This window comes from Trachemys scripta, chromosome 6 (assembly GCF_013100865.1).
Source record: "Trachemys scripta elegans isolate TJP31775 chromosome 6, CAS_Tse_1.0, whole genome shotgun sequence".
Lineage (NCBI taxonomy): Eukaryota > Metazoa > Chordata > Testudines > Emydidae > Trachemys > Trachemys scripta.
This window is the reverse complement of record NC_048303.1, coordinates 38,649,220-38,668,513: the sequence shown is the minus strand read 5'-3', so window position 1 is coordinate 38,668,513 and position 19,294 is coordinate 38,649,220. Positions and strand designations below refer to the sequence as shown.

The following is a 19,294-nucleotide window of genomic DNA, read 5'->3' as shown; positions in this document are numbered from 1 at the left end:
AAGCATCCCTGTCTGCCCTGGGCAGCGAGCGGCTACCCCCTGCAGCACTGCACTGTGCTCCCTCACTGGCCATTCCGGCTACAAGGGAGCAGGGCTGGGGGCAGGCTGAGGCAGCTGATGTGCCTGTGGAGGGAGGAGGTGCATGGCAGACCCCCCAGCAGGCGAGTCAATTCCAGGAGGGCAGAGGGGGGGTTTAGGGGCTGGACCTCCTGAGCAGCGCCATGCTGCTGCTGCCTGCGGGGAGAGGGGCTGGAGGAGTCGTCCTCTCTGGCCCCCAGCCCTGGGGCAGCCTGCCTGCTGCACCCAAACTCCTCATCCCCAGCCCAACCCCGCACCCCAACCCTCTGTCCCAGCCCAGAGCCCGCACCCAGCACCCAAACTCCCTCCCAGAGTCCGCACCCCCTCCTGCAACCTACCCCCCCAGCCCAGAGCCTGCACCCAGCACCCAAAGTCCGTCCCAGAGCCTGCACCCAAACTTCTTCCCAGAGCCTTGGGGGAGGACGGTGGGACTTGGATGGAAACAAAGGGTAGGAATAAATGGTCAATTTTCACAATGGGAAGAGGCAAATATCAGGGTCCACCAAGGATATTTATTGGGACAAGAGCTTTCTTATTTACCATTTGAATTATTTTTGCCTGAACCACCTTCGTAATTAAAGGGAACAACTTAACGCATTCAGTGCTCATCTTTTAGGTGCTCAGGAAAAGAGCCCTTGCCTCAGTGTGCTTTATAAGATAAAAATTATACAGCTTTTAAGTTAATGAGAAAGGCTCCCCTTTAAACCTTGTAATGTGCATGAAATAGAGGTACTGATGTTTAACTTTTCCTTCAAAACACTATGTTAAAAAATCTTGTTTGTATAATTAAGGACCCCGAAGTCAGGAAACATCAAAGGTCAACTTGCATATGCAAGTTTAACTTTGCCCTTGTGTGTGCGAAGTTTGAGTTTTAAGTCACACGTGTAATCATGTGTAATTTCTCAAACAATTCAATATATACACACAGGCATTTTCCTCAGCCTAGTAAGCTGCCTTTTATAAGAGTGCGACATAAATAGAGGCAGGGCACTGCAAAGTGCACAATCCATGCCTCATTCACAGCATATTCTTGTATATGACTTTCATGGATTCTATCTGACATGTGCACTGTAATAAATAGCACTACACCTGTATATCGAAGGTTGTAAACTTTTTGGATTACATTATATTCAAGAAACAGCATGTGATCATGTAATTAAAGACTACTACACAAGAGAAAAGAATTACGCTTGTGCACATACCCTGACTTTGGCATTTCATAACTTTTGCGTACTTGCCAGTTAAACCTTAATATTCTTTTAATGAAGGTTTTTAATAGAATTAATAAGATTTCATGTGTTAGTATTCCTTTGAACAAACAAAACTTGTTTTAACAGAGGAAAGACAGCAGTTAGCTACAGCAAATAAAATCACCACAAACCGTGATCATTTACTTGAAAGAAGCAAAGAGGTGCTGCTGAACCTGCAATTTCAAGCACAAAAAAGTTCTCCCTGGAAATGCTGAAGAAAATTGTATACTCCATTTAGAAGCACAAAAATTCTGGGGCATGTAGTGGCACAAGTCCCTTTTCAGGATTATTAATTACTCCCAAATACACTTCTGAAAACAATTCTGTTCCTCTAAATGTACAATTTAAGTAATTACCCCTAACTGTATACTTAAAATGCACACTGAAAAATTAGTCATAATTGACATTACAATCTATTTTTCTACATATAGTTGGCTCAGAAAAAGGTTGCCTTAATATTTTTTCTAATTCCAGTGGTGATCTCTGGCACTGGCCCAGTTCAGTATTTGTCAGCATTTTGGGGGAGGTAGATAATTCAACCATAAAAAGTCACTTCAGGAAGAAGATGTGTATCCCAACTTCTTAGCCTGGAAGCAAGTGCTATTTTTTTTTTATTATTATTATTATTATTTGTAAGTTCTAACAACCAGTAACCCATTTCAGCTGGTTTGTACTTTCAAAAGGGAAGGGATTACCTTCATTTTTATCTCTACCTTAATTTCACCTATTCAAACATGAATACCACCAAAGCCTCGAATCGAACAGTATACTAACAGTTTTTCAAATAAAGCGTTGCAATACCTCATATACTTTTACATCACTTTCCCAGGTTCTCTGAATACTTCAGAAACATTCACTAATTAAGCCTTGCCATCCTTGTCAAGTAGGTAAGAAACTCAGATCACTTCGCCCACCACCGAAGTTCTGCCTAACTCTGGTATGAAACATGGAAGCTATTGAACAGGACAAAGGAACATTGCACAACAGTTCAGCCCAGGAAGTAACTAACAGTATGCAGGTCAAAAGTGCTGGAAGAATTCAGGTAAGAAAAATGTAATCATTCTGCTAGTTAGAATTTAGCAAGTAAAATTTAGCAAGTACCCTTTTACAAGTACCACAGGATCTTTACCCGAATGCAAATCATCAGGTTTTGTGTTTTAGCTTCCGTCTGAAAAACAGACAGTGCCCCAAATGCAAAGCTTGGACATGAGTTTAGTAATAACTAAGAAGCAAAAATGCCATCCAGTGAATCACCATTACTTCCTGTAGCATCCAGATGTTTCCTAGAACACTCCTACCCAAGATCTGGGAGGATCCCACTATAACGCTGTATGTTTAAACATGCAATTAAACAGAAATACTGTGCCTCATGGCTATTTAAAGGGATACCATAGGCTTCAAAATCATATTTCTAATTGAAAATATTGTATCTTGTTACAATTAATACCTAAAATTACAATAAAGATAGAGAAAAAAGTATTTGCAATTTGTTTACAATATTTCATTTATAGCTAGTTTCACTGTATTATTCATAGTCACTTATATTTCCTGTCACATGCTCTAGCAAGACGTCAACTTATGCGCTACTTTGGTAAGAGTATACTTTTCCTCAGGTCCAACAAGAAGCATGTTTACCAGTTTCATTTTCAGCTTTGCTGCTGATGTAACTTCAGAGCCAGCAGTCAGATCACAAAGAAGGTGGGGTGGGCATGATTATGTTTTGTCACATTCCTCTCAGCCTGCTCAACACACACGTGAACAGGTCCACAGAGGTCACAACCACTCTTTTTGGGCTAGATGGAAGCAGACCTCAAATTTTGATGTAAAATGGAGTCACTGTACAGAAAAAATTGAGAACCACTGATTTAAAAAAATGGACACATTAAACAATTCCCATTGCTGCACCATTCAATTCACTTAACTTCACCGAGTCTATAAAGATACGGAATCTGCATTCAAAAGCTGCATCTGAAGCAGAGACATGTCTTCAGCACATTTTTAGAGATACCATGAAGAACAAAAAACATGAATATTCTATTCTACTCTCCTCCTACAGTGGAGACATGCCTATTGTGGAATATGCCCAGATATTGGTTAAATACGTCTGGCATGCTTGTGAAGTGAGACAGATTTGTGAAAATGTTTAGTTTGTTGTAAATTAATCTCTTCCAGGGAGCAGCATCACTTATCCCCATGGTTTAGAAGAAATAGTAAGTGTGTCTTAATGAGCTGAAGGAAACCGGACACTATCATTCTCTGATATTTTGCCTGAAAGAAACAGAAACTATACCTAACTTGTGTAACCTCAAAAGTCAGGGGCATGCACTGGTCTCTCTTGAAGTAAAAAAAAACCTGTGTGGAACCCTATAGGTCTACTCGTGTTTTAAGGATTTGGTCCAGACATTTAATGAACAGCTGAACTATCGGCAAGTGAAAAGCTATGACTAATGCTCATTATATTAAGATTTGATTCTTTAATAATACCTCTCCTTTACTCCCCCCCCCCCATTTGTTTATTTCATTCACTTATTATGTTCTGTTGTAACCTACAATGCAAGCTCTCCAGAGCAAGGCCCATATATTTTTTAGTAAGTATTTGTAGTGTACCTAGTATAATGGGGCCCTGATTCCCAATTATGGTGCCAAAATAGTCTTCTGTGCCAACTGCCTCTTTTCAAAGGCAGTCAAGGAATTTGAAGCATCCTCCAAACCTGAATCCGAGGGCTCCTTATCTTCTGCAAGACCCTTAAATAAAAGTCCCAGATCTAAAGGAGGTAGCAAAGAAGAAGAAATATCCTACAATGGTCCTATTGGCTGAGGAGACATCTCCTCTTTATGAGAGGCAGATTCTTAGTCTCTAGAGCTGAGGGGAAAATAAGGCATATCTGGATGCTGTATAAAGCAATGTCCCTACCCTCCCACCGCGCATCAAACAGAGGTTGTACTCATCCACCAGCCAAACTGACAGCAAATGGCAGGCATTTTTAAATCTCATTCTCTTGTAACTTAAGAATATAAAAAAAAGTCATACTGGATCAGATCAACAGACCATCTAGCCCAGTATCCTATTTTTGACCCATGCTAGGTGATTCAGAGGGAATGAACAGAACAGGACAATTTCAAGTGATTCATCCCCTCTTGTCCAGTCCCAGCTTTCGGCAGTTGGATGTTTACGGACACCAGGAGCATCTTGACTAATAACCTTTGATGGACCTATCCTCTATGAACTTATCTAATTCTCTTTTGAACCCAGTTATACTTTTGGCCTTCATAACATCCTATGATAATGCATTCCACAGGTTGACTCTGCATTGTGTGAAGAAGTTCTTTTGTTTGTTTTAAATCTGGTCCTTATTAATTTCATTGGGTGACCAATCATTCTTGTGTTACATGAAGAGGTGGTAACACTTCCTTATTCATCTTCTATCATCTATCATCTTCACCATTGATTCCACCGCAGTCCAGCCAGTTGAGCACATGCAATCCTGATACAGGGGAAGGAACATCTGGTAAGTATGCAGTTTATTTTGAAATTATGGGCATGGCACCCCCAAAGTGACAGGACATATCTTTTGGTTTGCTCATTTTTATTTGCACTAGAAGAGCTACTGGAACAATCAAGAAAAGTAGAGCTGCTATCTGCTTTTCATTCCCCTCTACTGTTGGCTAGTGGGGGCTTTGTGGAGCCGTTTGTTTATGTTCACAGGGATCTCCTGTAAATCCTCTGTAGACCTCTTGATGAAATTTTCATGGAGGTACTCTGAAATCCTGTGCCGAAAGTGTCTGGGTAGGAATTGTGACGTTGCACTCTATATGATTTTATGAAAGTATATGTGAATATAATGTAACTAAAATATACTTCATGCAAAAGGTCTCTTGTAAGGTATCATTACAAAGATTATAATCTACTGAGTGTGGTCAATCTATTTGTATAAATGTATCACGCTTGTATCTGAAACTAGAAATATGAAATATAACTCTGAGGGCCTATTGTAATTATGTGAAGTGTGGGCCATTAATGGTGGTTTGGAATCTTGATGGCACCCATCAACCAGGACAATTGACTGTGGATGGCTCTGTTTGCAGGCAGGCCTTCCTGTGAGTCAGGCTGGGAGAAATGAAGCCTTGAGGTCTTACAGTGACATGTGATCATGTCACCTGAACTGGAACCCATCTTTAACCTGGTGTTTTTCCATTGAGAAGGAGGGGTGGGAACCCAGAGGGACAAAGAATTCCCACCTTATGCAAAAGTTATACAAGTGTGTGGAACAGAACAAATTGGGCTGCAATCATGAGAAATCCCCTACCTATCACCTGAGCTGGAACAAGGGCAGTACCAGGGGAAAGGATTGTGCCCAGAATAGGAAGGCGTCCAGTCTGTGAAATAAACTTATTGAAACATCTCTGAGGGTGAGTTTTTAAACTGTATTCAGTTTCATTACTGTACTAGGCTTAGACTTGCGTGTTTTATTTTATTTTGCTTGGTAATTCACTTTGTTCTGTTTGTTACTACTTGGAACCACTTAAATCCTACTTTCTGTATTTAATAACATCACTTTTTACTTATTAATTAACCCAGAGTATGTATTAATAGCTGGGGGGAGGCACAAACAGCTGTGCATCTCTCTGCGTTATAGAGGGCGAACAATTTATGAGTTTACCCTGTATAGGCTTTATCCAGAGTAAAACGGATTTATTTGGGGTTTGGGCATCTGAGTGCTAGAGACAGGAACACTTCTTAAGTTGCTTTCAGTTAAGTCTGCAGCTTTGGGGCATGTGGTTCAGACCCTGGGTGTGGGTTGGAGCAGGGTGCTGGAGTCCCAAGCCGGCAGGGAAAGCAGGGGCAGACGTAGTCTTGGCACATCAGTTGGCTGCCCCAAGGGGGTTTCTGTGATCCAACCAGTCACAGGAATGTCTTATTTCTTCTTCTGTGGTAAGACACTTTCTCATACCACTCGGCAAGTACGTCAGCAGGCACCACTGCAGTATACAGGCCAGCAGTATGTGGTCCCAGACAGCTGTGCTCTCTCTGCCTCTGTTACCCTGAGGAGTGAGATATCAGCTAAAATCACCATGCCTGTGGAAAACAGTACTGGGATTCAGTTCCATTGCCCTATACAACTTGAATCACGCAAGCAAGCTATTCCGTCCTCATGTCCCAAACCCCCAGAAGGCCATACTCACCACGACTCCCAAGCAAAGGGGAGAATGTAGTGCTTACAACTTTTGGGGAGCAAGGGCAGTGAGTTCAGCATTTTAAGATTCGATTTCCATTGTGAATGGTTCCTGTGTGTTGTATCCACAGCTGCTGCCATTGTGGCCTTCAGGGTCTACCCCTCCAAACTTGCAGAATGCCTGAGCCAGATAAGGAGGACAAAGAAGAGGACTCGGGATAACATGTGTCAGGAGATCCTACAAGCCAGGGGTGCATCAGAAAAGGATCACCCTTGCAGACAGCATGGGCAAGGACAGAGAGGAGAAAGGCACAAGAAAAGGAGAGGGACATGTAGTAAGAGATGCTTGCACATCTCAGAGAGCAAATAGAGATGTTGCATACTCTGATGGACCTGCAGATTCAACATTCCTGTGCTTGCCTCCCATAGAGAGCTCTATATTGGTACCACCCTATAACATTCAACCTGGCATCAGGGGTCAGTGCACTACCCTTACTACTCCACTTGGGAGGACATTAAAGAAAACAACAGCTTCATATACACTGACCTGTGAAAGACATGATTGGAGTATTTGTACCTGAAATGGAAATTACTGTTCTTTCCCTTTCAAAAGTTGTTCCCTTAATTTATTAAGTTTTATTAAACTTTAAGTGTTTTTATTTAATTCACTCGTTCATTTTACAGAATAAAATTCTATTTTTTGAAATATAAGTCTTCTCTATGAGTTCACAACATATGCTGGCTGGTGATGAGCAAATTTGACAGCAATTTCCTGCACTGTGTCACAGAACCTAGAACATCACAATTCACAAACAATATTAATAGGTGCATTGACAATGTTACAGTCCTACATATACAGCAATCACTAGAAGAGTCACTCTGGACCACAAAAGAGAAAGGCCAGGTAGAGCACACTACAGCAACACAAACCATTTTGGCTCACTATTAAAATGGTCTTTCAAAGCCTTCCTGAACTGTATAGCTCCACGCAAAACTCTTTTTATAGCCCTGGTATCTGGCTGTTCAAGTTCGGCAGACAGCCACTCCACTTCCACTCTGTCAGAATTTTTTCCCCCTTTGCTTCACAGATATTATGCAGGACAGAGCAGGCAGCTATAACCATTGGGGTTTTTTTTCATTGAAGTCTAATCTTGTGAATAAACAATGCCAGCGACCCTTCAAATGACCAAAAGCACATTCAATTGTCATTCTGCATCTGTTCAGCCTGTAGTTGAATTGCCCCTTGGTGCTGTTGAGGTGACCAGTGTATGGTTTCATCAGCCAGGGGGAGGCTGGTCACCCAGCACCACTACTGGCATTTCAATATCCTCAATGGTAATCCTCCTGTCAGGTAATAAAGCCCCTCCTTACAGCTCTCTGAACAGTCCTATGTTCTTAAAGATACACAGGTCAAGCACCTGCCCGGACCAGTCCACATTAATGTCGGTAAGGCATGCCCGGCAATCCACCAGCACTTGCATTACCATAGACAAAGTAGCCCTTTATATTGATGTACTCTGTGGCAAGGTGGTCTGGTGCTAAAATAGAGCTGTGTGCCCCATCTATTTCCCTAATGCAGATCGGGAACCCCATTGCCACAAAACCATCCACTATGTCCTGCACCTGGCTCAGAGTCACAGTCCTGCATAGTAGGAGGTGATTAATTGCCCTGCACATTTGCCTCTGAAGTGGATTTCCTGATTCCAAAATGATTCCTGACTGACTGGTAACAATCCGGCCTTGCAAGTTTCCACATTGCAATTGACAATCACTTCTTCACGGTCAGTGCAGCTCTCATTTTGGTGTTGCTAACCTGGAGGGCTAGGGCAGGTTCTGCACACAGATCCAGGAATGTGGCCTTCTGTAACCGAAAGTTCTGCAGCCACTACTCATCATCTCAAACCTTCATGACAATGCAATCCCACCAGTCAGTGCTTGTTTCTTGGGCCCAGAACTGGCACTCCACCACCTTCAGCTGCTCTACGAATGCCACCAATAATCTTGAATCGTTTCTTTCACTCTATCCTCCAAGGAATCATCTTGTTCCCCATGGCTCTTCTTACAGCTCTTCAAACACTGCAGGATCAGGCACCCTAGGTTTACAACGCTCATGACAATAGTGCAGACCTGTGCAGGCTCCACGCTTCCATCAGAAATGGCAGACAGCAAGGAAGGACTCACGAGATTGTGTGATTTTGTAAATAAGGTGCAATATTATGGTCTGCAGATGAAATTATGGGCAAGAGAACACTATATTATGGGAAGTTGACTGCATGTGCCCAGTCACCCCTGTGCAACTCATTTCAGCCCCATCAGGCATTGCAAGAACTTTCCAAAAGACCCTGCACTGGAAGGTGGCGAGTTACATAGTAGGATACCTACCCATGGAGCACTGCATTCTACATCAGTAAAAGTGCTCCTGGTGAGGATGTGCACTGCCAATACAAGGACCCAACTGTGCATGCACACAAACAATTTAATAACTCCAGTGGCTGTATGCCAGCGTAACTTAGGTCTACATAATTTTGTAGTGTAGACGTGGCCTCATATCTCTTTCTTGTGTGATAACTAATTTGGTTCCCATCATTTTGTATATATAGGTGGGATTATGTTTTCCCATGTGCGTTACTTAGCATTTATCAACATTAAATTTCATCTGCCATTTTGTTGCCTGGTCACCCAGTTTAGTGAGCTTCTTTTGAAATTCTTCACAGTCAGCTTTGGACTTAACTATCTTGATTAATTTTGTTTCACTGTTTACTCCTTATTCCAGATCATTTATGAATATGTTGAATAGCACTGGTCCCAATAAATATCCTTGGTGGATATCCTGATATTTGCCTCTTCCCATTGTGAAAATTGACCATTTATTCCTACCCTTTGTTTCCATCTTTTAACCAGTTACTGATCCATGACAGGAACTTACTTCTTATCTCAGGACTGCCTACTTTGCTTAAGAGCCTTTGGTGCGGACCTAGTCAAAGGGTATCTCAAAGTTCAAGAACACTACTTCACCCTTGTCCACATACTTGTTGACATCCTCAAAGAATTCTAATATATTGGTGAGGCATGATTTCTCTTTACAAAAGAAATGTTGACTTTTCCCTAACGTATCATGTTCATCCATGTGTCTGATAATTCTGTTCTTTACTAATAGTTTCAACCAATCTGCCTGGTAGTGAAGTTAAGCTTACCAGCCTGTAACTGCCAGGGTTGCCTCTGGAGACTTTTTCAAAGATCAGTGTTACATTAGCTACCCTCCAGTCATCTGATACAGAGGCTGATTTAAGGTTACATACCACAGTTGTTAGTTCTGCAATTTAATTTGAGTTCCTTCAGAACTCTTGGGTGACTGCCATATGGTCCTGGTGACTTATTACTGTTTAAATTGTTCTACAACTTCCTCTATTGACACCTCAATCTGGGACAGTTAGATTTGTCACCTAAAAAGAATGGCTCAGGTGTTAGAATCTCACCCACATCCTCTGCAGTGAAGAACAATGCAAATAATTCACTTAGCTTCTCTACCATGGTCCTGTCTTCCTTGAGAGCTCTTTTACCACTCTATCATCCACGGGTCCCAATGATGTTTGGCAGGCTTCCTGCTTCTGCTGTACTTAAAGGTTTTGCTGTTAGTTTGTGTGTCTTTAGCTTATTGCTCTTTTAAGTCTTTCTTGGTCTATCTTATTACACTTTTATACTTGACTTGTCAGAGTTTATGCTCCTTTCTATTTTCCTCATTAGGATTTGATTTCCAGTTTTTAAAGGATGTCTTTTTGCCATTAACCACCTCTTTTACTCAGCTGTTCAGCTGTGAAGGATTTTTATTTATTTTTTTGTTCTCTTACTGCTGTTTTTTATTTGGGATTTAACTTTAGTTTGAGTCTCTGTGGTGTTTTTAAATAGTCTCCATGCAGTTTTCAGGCATTTCACCCTTGTGACATTTTAATTTCTCTTTAACTAGCTTCTTCATTTTTATGTAACGTCCCCTTTCTGAAGTTAAATGGTAATGTGGTGGGTTTCTTTGGTATTCCCCACCCATCCACCGATTTTAAATTTAAATTACATTACATTATAGTCATTATTACTGAGCGATTTAGGACCAGATCCTATTTTCCACTTAGGACTAAATCTGGAATTGCCTCTTCCCCTGTAGGTTCCAGGACTAGCTGCTCCAAGCAGCAGTCATTTATGTTGTCAAAAATTTTCTCTGCATCCCTTTCTGAGGTGACATATACCCAGTCAATATGAAGATAGTTGAAATCCCACCTTACTTTTAGGTTATCTATTTTTGAAAACTCTCTAATCTTCCTGAACATTTCGCAATCACCGTCATCCTCCTGTCAGGTGGTCGGTAGTATATTCCTACTGCTATACTCTTATTGCTCAAGCATGGAATTTCTATCCATAGAGATTATATGGCAGTTTGACTCGGTTTTCTTTCACACATAGTGCCACTCCCGCACCCAGCATGACCAACTCTGTCATTCCTATATATTTTATACTCTAGCATTACCGTGTACCATTGATTAGCCTCATTCCACCGAGTTTCCGTGATGCTTATTATATCAATATCCTCATTTAATGCCAGGCACTCTAGTTCACCCATCTTACTAGTTAGACTTTAGCATCTGTATATAATCACTTGTACATTTTATCAATATTCAGTTGCTTGCATTGTTATACTTACATGGATTCTTAAGTTTTGACTTTCCTCACTAGCTCATACCTGTTCTTTACCAACTTCTTTCCTAGAATATTTACTGAGTTTTATATTTACTAGCATATAGAGTTCCCCCTTTACTGTGATAGCAAATGGCAACAAAATCTGAGAAGAATTTTTTTTTTAAAAGGGAAAAATATGTACAGAAAGAGTAAGGTAGTTGCTAATTTACAAAAAGATAAGAAAAAACTTTATTGCAAAATTAAAAATTAAGGGAAAAGGTCAGTTCAGAGGCCCACAGGTCTGACATCCAACAGGATGAAAACCCTAAAGGAGGGGGTCATCTTCTGTCTTCAGTCTAGATGCAAAGTTGTACATGCATCACATGACACTGCACCATGACACTAGCATGAGACAATTTTATTATTTTTGTATTCACTAAACTGTTTGCTGAACTATTTTTTGTTTCATGAAGCAAATTCTAAATAGCTTCATTCTGATCATTTAACATTACAAAATTAACATTAAAGATACAAATGATCTTAAAACTGAAAGACTATTGAGAGTTTTTTAGTCAAATCTTACACCTATATCTTGTCTTCTTTATCAAGTTAGAAATAAAAAAAATATTAATAAAGAGGGATGGTCTTGCTTTAACTCAAGTGCATTTCACTAAAAATATAACCATATCAAGCCATACATTTGTTGTAATTATTATTCCCTGTTTTGATAACTAGTTCAACAAATCAACAGCTTTTATTTATGATAGTGTGTTAATAAAAACCACACAAACCAAGCCCACCTCAAGCAGCTTAGCAGGGACTTTTGAAATTTACCAAAAAAAGTATTAGGAAGGCTCTCTGGAACAATTATTATTTCTATTAGTTTTCATGATAATTAAGAAATACTTCCACTAGGAAATGGGTACACTTCATCTATTAAATAGGCCAAAACTACAAGTGAAATACCATTAGCTCTTCATTGTAAAATCAAACAACCATTTCTTGTTAAACTGAGATGAAAAGCAGATAATTTTTTAACAAATGTCATATTAAAACTAGGACTTTTTAAAAGCCACAATACTGTTTCCATGCAATCTCTACCCTCTGCATTATTGGGTTATATTCTGAAACAAAAACATTAACACAGAGTAAATGTTGAGAGCACATATCCGACTCCGATAAAATAATAGCATTAGGTCTGATCTCAATTTCTAATGTTTGACTTTAATCCACAGTATCTGGATGAGTAGTAGGAGTGTTACTAAGCAAACAATGAAGATGGCCTATAGAAAGTGGGCTAGAGTGACTTGGGCTAAGCAAGTGGGCAAAAGGATTAAGACCTCCCTAATTCCTTATGCTCCTGGATGGGGGCCCTTTTGGTGCTTCCATTTGGATGTACACAAGTAAGTGCTGTGATCCTACTACCTGCACCCCCAGACCTGGGAGTAGGTGCTTATTTTCACCTGCCATATATCAGCCAGCTCAGCTGAGCCAGTGTCGGGGGAGGGAGGAGAAGAGATAGTGGTAGTAATTTATACCCGCATGAACCAGCAGCAAATGGCAATCCTTGTGCAGCAAAGAAAGAATGCAGAGAGCAGCAACACACTGTCCCTTGTAACTCAGGGCAGAGTGCATATGCAATCACTAGCCCAAAGCAGTGTTTAATGCACAAATAAAGAAAGCAAAAAACTCTACTCTTTCAATTATAATTATGTTATGCATTATTTAAAACAGTGGTAGTTAAAATACTCACACAAGTGTGTTTGAAGACTAATTAAAAATACTGTCAGTTTAAATACACTTATGACCACTGAGGTGTCAATATTAACTAGCATTTCCACAAACTAGAAAATCTTATTAAAACACTCAGAGTAGACAGAAGTAGCTATCATAATTCCATTTGTTTGGAGGACATATCACAGAAGTTTCTGTACAAATTTGGTACATACAAATAGGCAAATATTCATTTAACATTCTTTTTTATTGTTCAGTTGTAGACACTTTATATATCCTTACAACTTCAGGTGAAATTTGTATTTACATTGACATCAGCCTAAAGATAGACTCCCATATTGCAGCTTTTCCATAAAATTTAGCCAGAAACAGCAAAATATATATACAATATTAATTATATAATATTAATTTGTGTGTGTGTGTGTGTGTGTGTGTGTGTTTTAAATACTTTCAACAATCCCACATTAATAGGGAAGCACTGAACTCTTATTTCCAAGATGCAAAAGTTTTGCAGATTTGGGGGTGAAGGTGAGGAAAAGCCCTGCAAATTGTTAAATATCCTCCATACATATACTGCTGGGGTAGGCAACCTATGGCACGCGTGCCAAAGTCAGCACACGAGCTGATTATCAGTGGCACTCACGCTGCCCGGGTCCTGGCCACCAGTCCGGGGGGCTCTGCATTTTAATTTAATTTTAAATGAAGCTTTTTAAACATTTTAAAAACCTTATTTACTTTACATACAACAACAGTTTAGTTATATATTATAGACTTATAAAAAGAAACCTTCTAAAAACATTAAAATGTATTACTGGCACGCAAAACCTTAAATCAGAGTGACTAAATGAAGACTCGGCACACCACTTCCGAAAGGATGCCGACCCGTGATCTGCTGCCTCACATAAAAGCTTCACAAAATATTTTTATGATCCAGAAACCATCTTTCAAACATTTATGAAAAATATTGTTAGCTTTACAATGGACAGTTAAATTCTAGAGCAGGCGTTTTCCCCTTAGTTTCCTGTATATCCTCCTTTCACATAGACAATAACACGTAAATGTGTCTAAACTAGCTTGAAAACATGCATCCTTCAAATTGGCTCTCATAGCAGATATTTTTAACCTTAAAATTTGGCATCAGTTCTCAATGGAAAATATTTTAGAACAACATGGGATTGATGTAGCATAAAGTCTTAAAATACATTAGTCAATCCTGTTTGAGAATTGAAAGTGTGTTTACATATTTTAATAAACATGCTGTTGGTTCAAAAGAAAAAAATAAAAAACATGATACTTACCACTGTGTTACGTTTTTCCCCCTACTGCTTCTTCCCTGAGCTTTCAAAGCCAACATTCTGTGAAAGGAAAAGAGAAAAAAAGTTTACTCAATGTTCTGCATAATTAGATATAAATTGTTCTTTTATATGTATTATATCAGAGATTCTCAAACTGTGGTCCGCAGACCACCAGTGGTCCGCAAGTTCCATTCAGGTGGTCCGTGGATAGTTCCCTCTAAGGTGCGCACCTGGGCAGCTGCACACATAAGAACGGCCATACCAGGTGAGACCAAAGGTCCATCTAGCCCAGTATCCGGTCTACCGACAGTGGCCAATGCCAGGTGCCCCAGAGGGAGTGAACCTAACAGGCAATGATCAAGTGATCTCTCTCCTGCCATCCATCTCTATCCTCTGACAAACAGAGGCTAGGGACACCATTCCTTACCCATCCTGGCTAATAGCCATTAATGGACTTAACCACCATGAATTTATCCAGTTCTCTTTTAAACACTGTTATAGTCCTAGCCTTCACAACCTCCTCAGGTAAGGAGTTCCACAAGTTGACTGTGCGCTGCGTGAAGAAGAACTTCCTTTTATTTGTTTTAAACCTGCTGCGTATTAAAGAGAATGATGGGCCACCCACCTAATTAGTGAAGCCACGCAGGCATGGCTCCACTAATTAGGTGCCTGGACCCTGGAGAAAAGACGCACATGTAAGGTGAGATGGTAGCCTTGGGGGGAACAGGGGGTAAGTGGGAGGGGGCAGTAGGGTAAGAAGAGGAGGTGGAGGGAATTGGGACGTGCAGGGCTGTGATGGCCAGAGAAAGAGGTGACTTTCCCCAGCTCCAGGGCTAAGGCTGGATGTGCCCTCTCTCCCCCATTGGGCACATCCATCGCATTAGAAAGGTAAGCTACTGATATTACAATATGAGTTGTGTGCTTTTATTTGTAGAACAAAAAACGTTTATTATGAATACTTTTTTTTATATAGCGCTTTCATCCAAAGCGCTTTACAATAGTTAGCTAACGGTACAAACAACATTTGGAAAGATCAGTACGTGATCCGCCAAGACCCTCAGCAATTTTCAAGTGGTCCACGGGAAAAAGACGTTTGAGAACCACTGTATTAGATATTTTACTTTGCATTCAGGTCATTTTAAAAAGTTGTGCTTATCGTGGTCTGAAGAACTGAGGGAACTTGAAAGCTTTTTCATAAACAGTAGCCAAAAAGTATCTCTACAGTAAAGGGCAACATCACTTTCTCCTCTACTTTAATTTTGATTTTAGATTATTTCTATATTAATTATTATTATTTCTTCTATAATCCTTACCTAGCATTTTTGGAATAGTTAGCAAGTATCAACCCCAGTATAAAAAAGTTGAGAATTCACTTTAATGATGTTGAAAGACATCTATCCTAATAAACTGATTTATATCAGCACCATTCTCTCCATATGATCCTGAAGAAATCTGAGAAGCTAAACATAATAACTAGAAATTAATGGAGCATGACAAGATTGCACTTCACCCATGCATTTAATAACTTAACTTTCTACCAGATTCCTTCTCAGCGAATGCTGAACAAGGCACATTAGATAATTTTTTTTTTAAAACTGAACTAAAACAATTTGTAATAAGCAAGCTTTTGAACCAAAAATTGTTCCTCAGGTGAAAGACATTTCTTTTTCAACTGAATTTGTGCATATTTTAAATTATTTGCTGCTCCTATAAAAAGGGCAATTTTATCTACAACAGGGATGAGCATGGTACAATTGCCTCTAAAGATCAATCTACCTTGTCTACTTTTTCCTTTAGAGATTAGAATTGTCAGCTAAAAACATTTTCTGCAGCTGACAACAATTATGCACAAAGGAGTTCAAGTTGGTTGCAGTATCCTTTGAAGTAAATATACATTATGTAGATAAGAGTGTATATTTGGACCAGACAACAACTTTATACCAATACAGAAGAGTGAGATTTTAATTACACCTCTACCCCGATATAACGCTGTCCTCAGGAGGCAAAAAAATCTTGCTGTTATAGGTGAAACTGCGTTATATTGAACTTGCTTTGATCCACCGGAGCGCGCAGCCCTGGCCCCCGGAGCGCTGCTTTACCATGTTATATCCGAATTCATGTTATATCAGGTCACGTTATATCGAGGTAGAGGTATATTTCAATTTCAGTCTAAAAACATTCCACACCAAAGATTACCTATCTTGAGGTTTGGCATTGTTGGCATACAATTAAAAACAATACCATAGACAGTATTGCCAAAATGTCCAAGTGTCTAAATAATTCAAAGTCATATACCCCCCCCCCCAAAAAAGTCACAAGATTGCCTTAGAACTCATGACATCATAAAAATATTTTCTGGGTTCTTTTATGTGTCTTCTGGTTTTTGAGCCTCCATGGTTTACAGTTTCAAACTTTACTCAAACAGCCATGAAGGCCAGAAACACAAACAAAACAATCTCTCTCTCTCATGTAATCAGATGACTCCAGGAGCTGGGGTTTAACAAAAATAAACACCAAATATCATGAGCTGGCAAAACAGTACATAGAAGTTAGTGAACAAATCACCTAATATATTTTTCCTTCTGCCTTACACTTCCAATTATCATCCAGTCATCACATTAACCTACTTTTAAACCCAACTATCCTCACCATGTTATCATGCTACACAGAAATCCCCCCCCCACCATCTCCAACCACCTGAGCCCCTCACATCACCAACATGAGTTTTGTGCACTCCTCACAAGGGCAAAAAAATTGGGCTATTTCAGAACAGGGTGGGAGAAGAAGGAATTCCAAAGGAAGCTGGCCCTCATGTAGGACACACTGCCAGTAGTACCCTCTCTTTTATACCAAAGGGGATCCAGGCCGAGCGTCCCGCTGATCTCAACTCCAACAGTAAATACTACAACTTCTTACAAGCAGCAGCAGAACTTTTTATTTACTAACTCCATTTGAACACAGCAGTAAGATGGAAAAACAAGAGAGATGGAATATGAAAATCCACTTTTCTCATTACACAAGTAAGTTATTTATCAGACCTTGTTCAGACCCTGCTTTCATACAAGCCACCAGACAGGCACAAAAATTATAATAAAATTTCAGGACTTGAAAAATTCACTCACCTGCCTGTCCAACATAGGAGTAGTGAACCAGCATTCCCCAGACTTTTATACTAGGAAGGATCAAGCTGATACTGAGCACAACAGAGTGCACACTACTTCTCATTCAACTTACTGAACCACTGTTAATGGCACACAAAGCCCTAATCCCAACACATACAAAAAAGGTATACAGATGAGGTCAAAAAGCTCTTACTAGGAAGAAGAGGACTAGAGCACTGTCGTCTCTTTCTAGTGTTGCTAGATCATGCAATTTTACTGCAAGTTCTATAATATTTGGTGTTTTTCTTCAAGCCCCAACTTCTGGATTCAGGAAGCCACATGAGAAACCCAACTTTTAAACTTTTTTTTTTTTTAAATGGATTATCATGGCTGCAGAGAAAGGCTGAAAATGTATTCATTAAAAGGCTTAAAAATCAGAAAGGAAAAAATATATATTTTAAAAAATTCATGATTTTTAAGAAAATCGTAGCTCTCCATTTCAAGTAGGGATCTTTCTGGCAGTTCATTCATTTTACTCCAACATCTATATTAGATGTAAAATTGCCACTTGTCCAGGTTTTCCCAGGATCGTCCCTTCTTTGAAGTAGCTTCCCCAGAAAATCTGTAAGAGGGTTCAGTTCAGACTGCCAGCTGTTCAGTTTTATGGGCTCAAGATCATCTTAGATGTCATGGGGGGGTTATACCTCAGAGGTGGCAAGTGGCAACCCTAATTTGATGAAACTTCTCTATTCTTCTGTGAAGCTTGTGCTGTGTACACCAGTGGTTAGATCAGCTTAGCTAAATTAAATACAACTACTACAGCTACATTAATGAAACATGATGACTGCATTTATGGTACTCACAGCCATCATAACATTTTCCTCCTGCAACCACGTACAAAATGTTTTAGGGTTTGGGGGATTATTAAGTTAATCTACTATTCATAAAAGATGGGTGCAACCATAAAAACTAAAATTCTATTTATCCACACAAAAAAAAGTAAAGCAGAGAGATCAGCACTGCAACCTTATATACTATACTCTACCAATGCAACTCAACCCTGTTCTGTCAGCATCAGCTTTAAAAATAGGAGATGTTAGTTCAGTCTTTATGCTCGATCAACTCTTTGCATCTGCAGAGACTGTACATAAGACAAGTCATTAGTGCCACTAACACTGACTGTTTTGTAGTGTGAATACTTGTCCACTGAATTAAGACCATCAACTGAATCACACCTTTAGTAAGGCAGTTAACTAAGGCCTGGTCTACACTACAGAGTTAGGTCAACTCAAGCTGCCTTTGTCGACCAGACTAGGGAAGTGTCTAGACTAAAATTTCGCTCCTGCCGATGTAACTGCCCCCCTACACAGACTTCATCATTTCACTTCCATGAGAGGTGTCGAGTTTAGGTCAACATAGTTAGGTCAAAGCAGTGTCAGTATAGATGCTGCATTACTTATATTGATTTTAGTGGCCTCCAAGGGGTGTCCCACAATGCCCCACCTTCACTGCTCTGGGTCACTGTTTTGAACTCCACTGCCCAGAGCAAGGTACACAGGAAGCCGCCCTCCCCTTTAAAGCCCCGCAAAATTTTGCAACTGCATTTCCGGTTTCTCTTGGAGAGCTCACCTAGCAACTACGCAGCTGACCATGCTGGCTCCATACTGGAAACGCACTCCTGCCTGGAGTACCTAGAAGGTGTTGTATCTCCTGGGTCTGTGGGGTGAAGAGGCTGTGCAGGCACAGCTCTGATCCACCCATAGACACTTATGAGCAGATCACTCAGGGGATGGAGGAGAAGGGCTAGAAGAGGGACAGTAGCAGTGCCGCATGAAAGCCAAGGAGCTGCAGCAGGTGTACCAGATGCCAAGGGTGGCTAACAATTGCTCTGGTGAGGAGCTGCAAACCTGTCAGTTTTATAACAAGTTGCATGCAATCCTCAGACGAGATCCCACCACCTCCTTCAAGAGCGCCATGGATACTCTGGAGGAGCCCAA

The 19,294-nt window shown here is 40.3% G+C and overlaps 1 protein-coding gene across 6 annotated transcripts in view; it reads right to left on the bottom strand.

Annotated features, from left to right (window-relative positions):
- The window catches only part of ERBIN (erbb2 interacting protein), a 244,021-nt gene that overhangs the window by 146,226 nt on the left and 78,501 nt on the right, over positions 1–19,294 (bottom strand). For all 6 annotated transcript variants that reach the window (XM_034773471.1, XM_034773472.1, XM_034773470.1 and 3 more), the window contains one exon: positions 14,200–14,256. The gene's annotated coding sequence lies outside the window, so the exon portion shown is untranslated. The remainder of the gene's footprint in view (positions 1–14,199; positions 14,257–19,294) is intronic.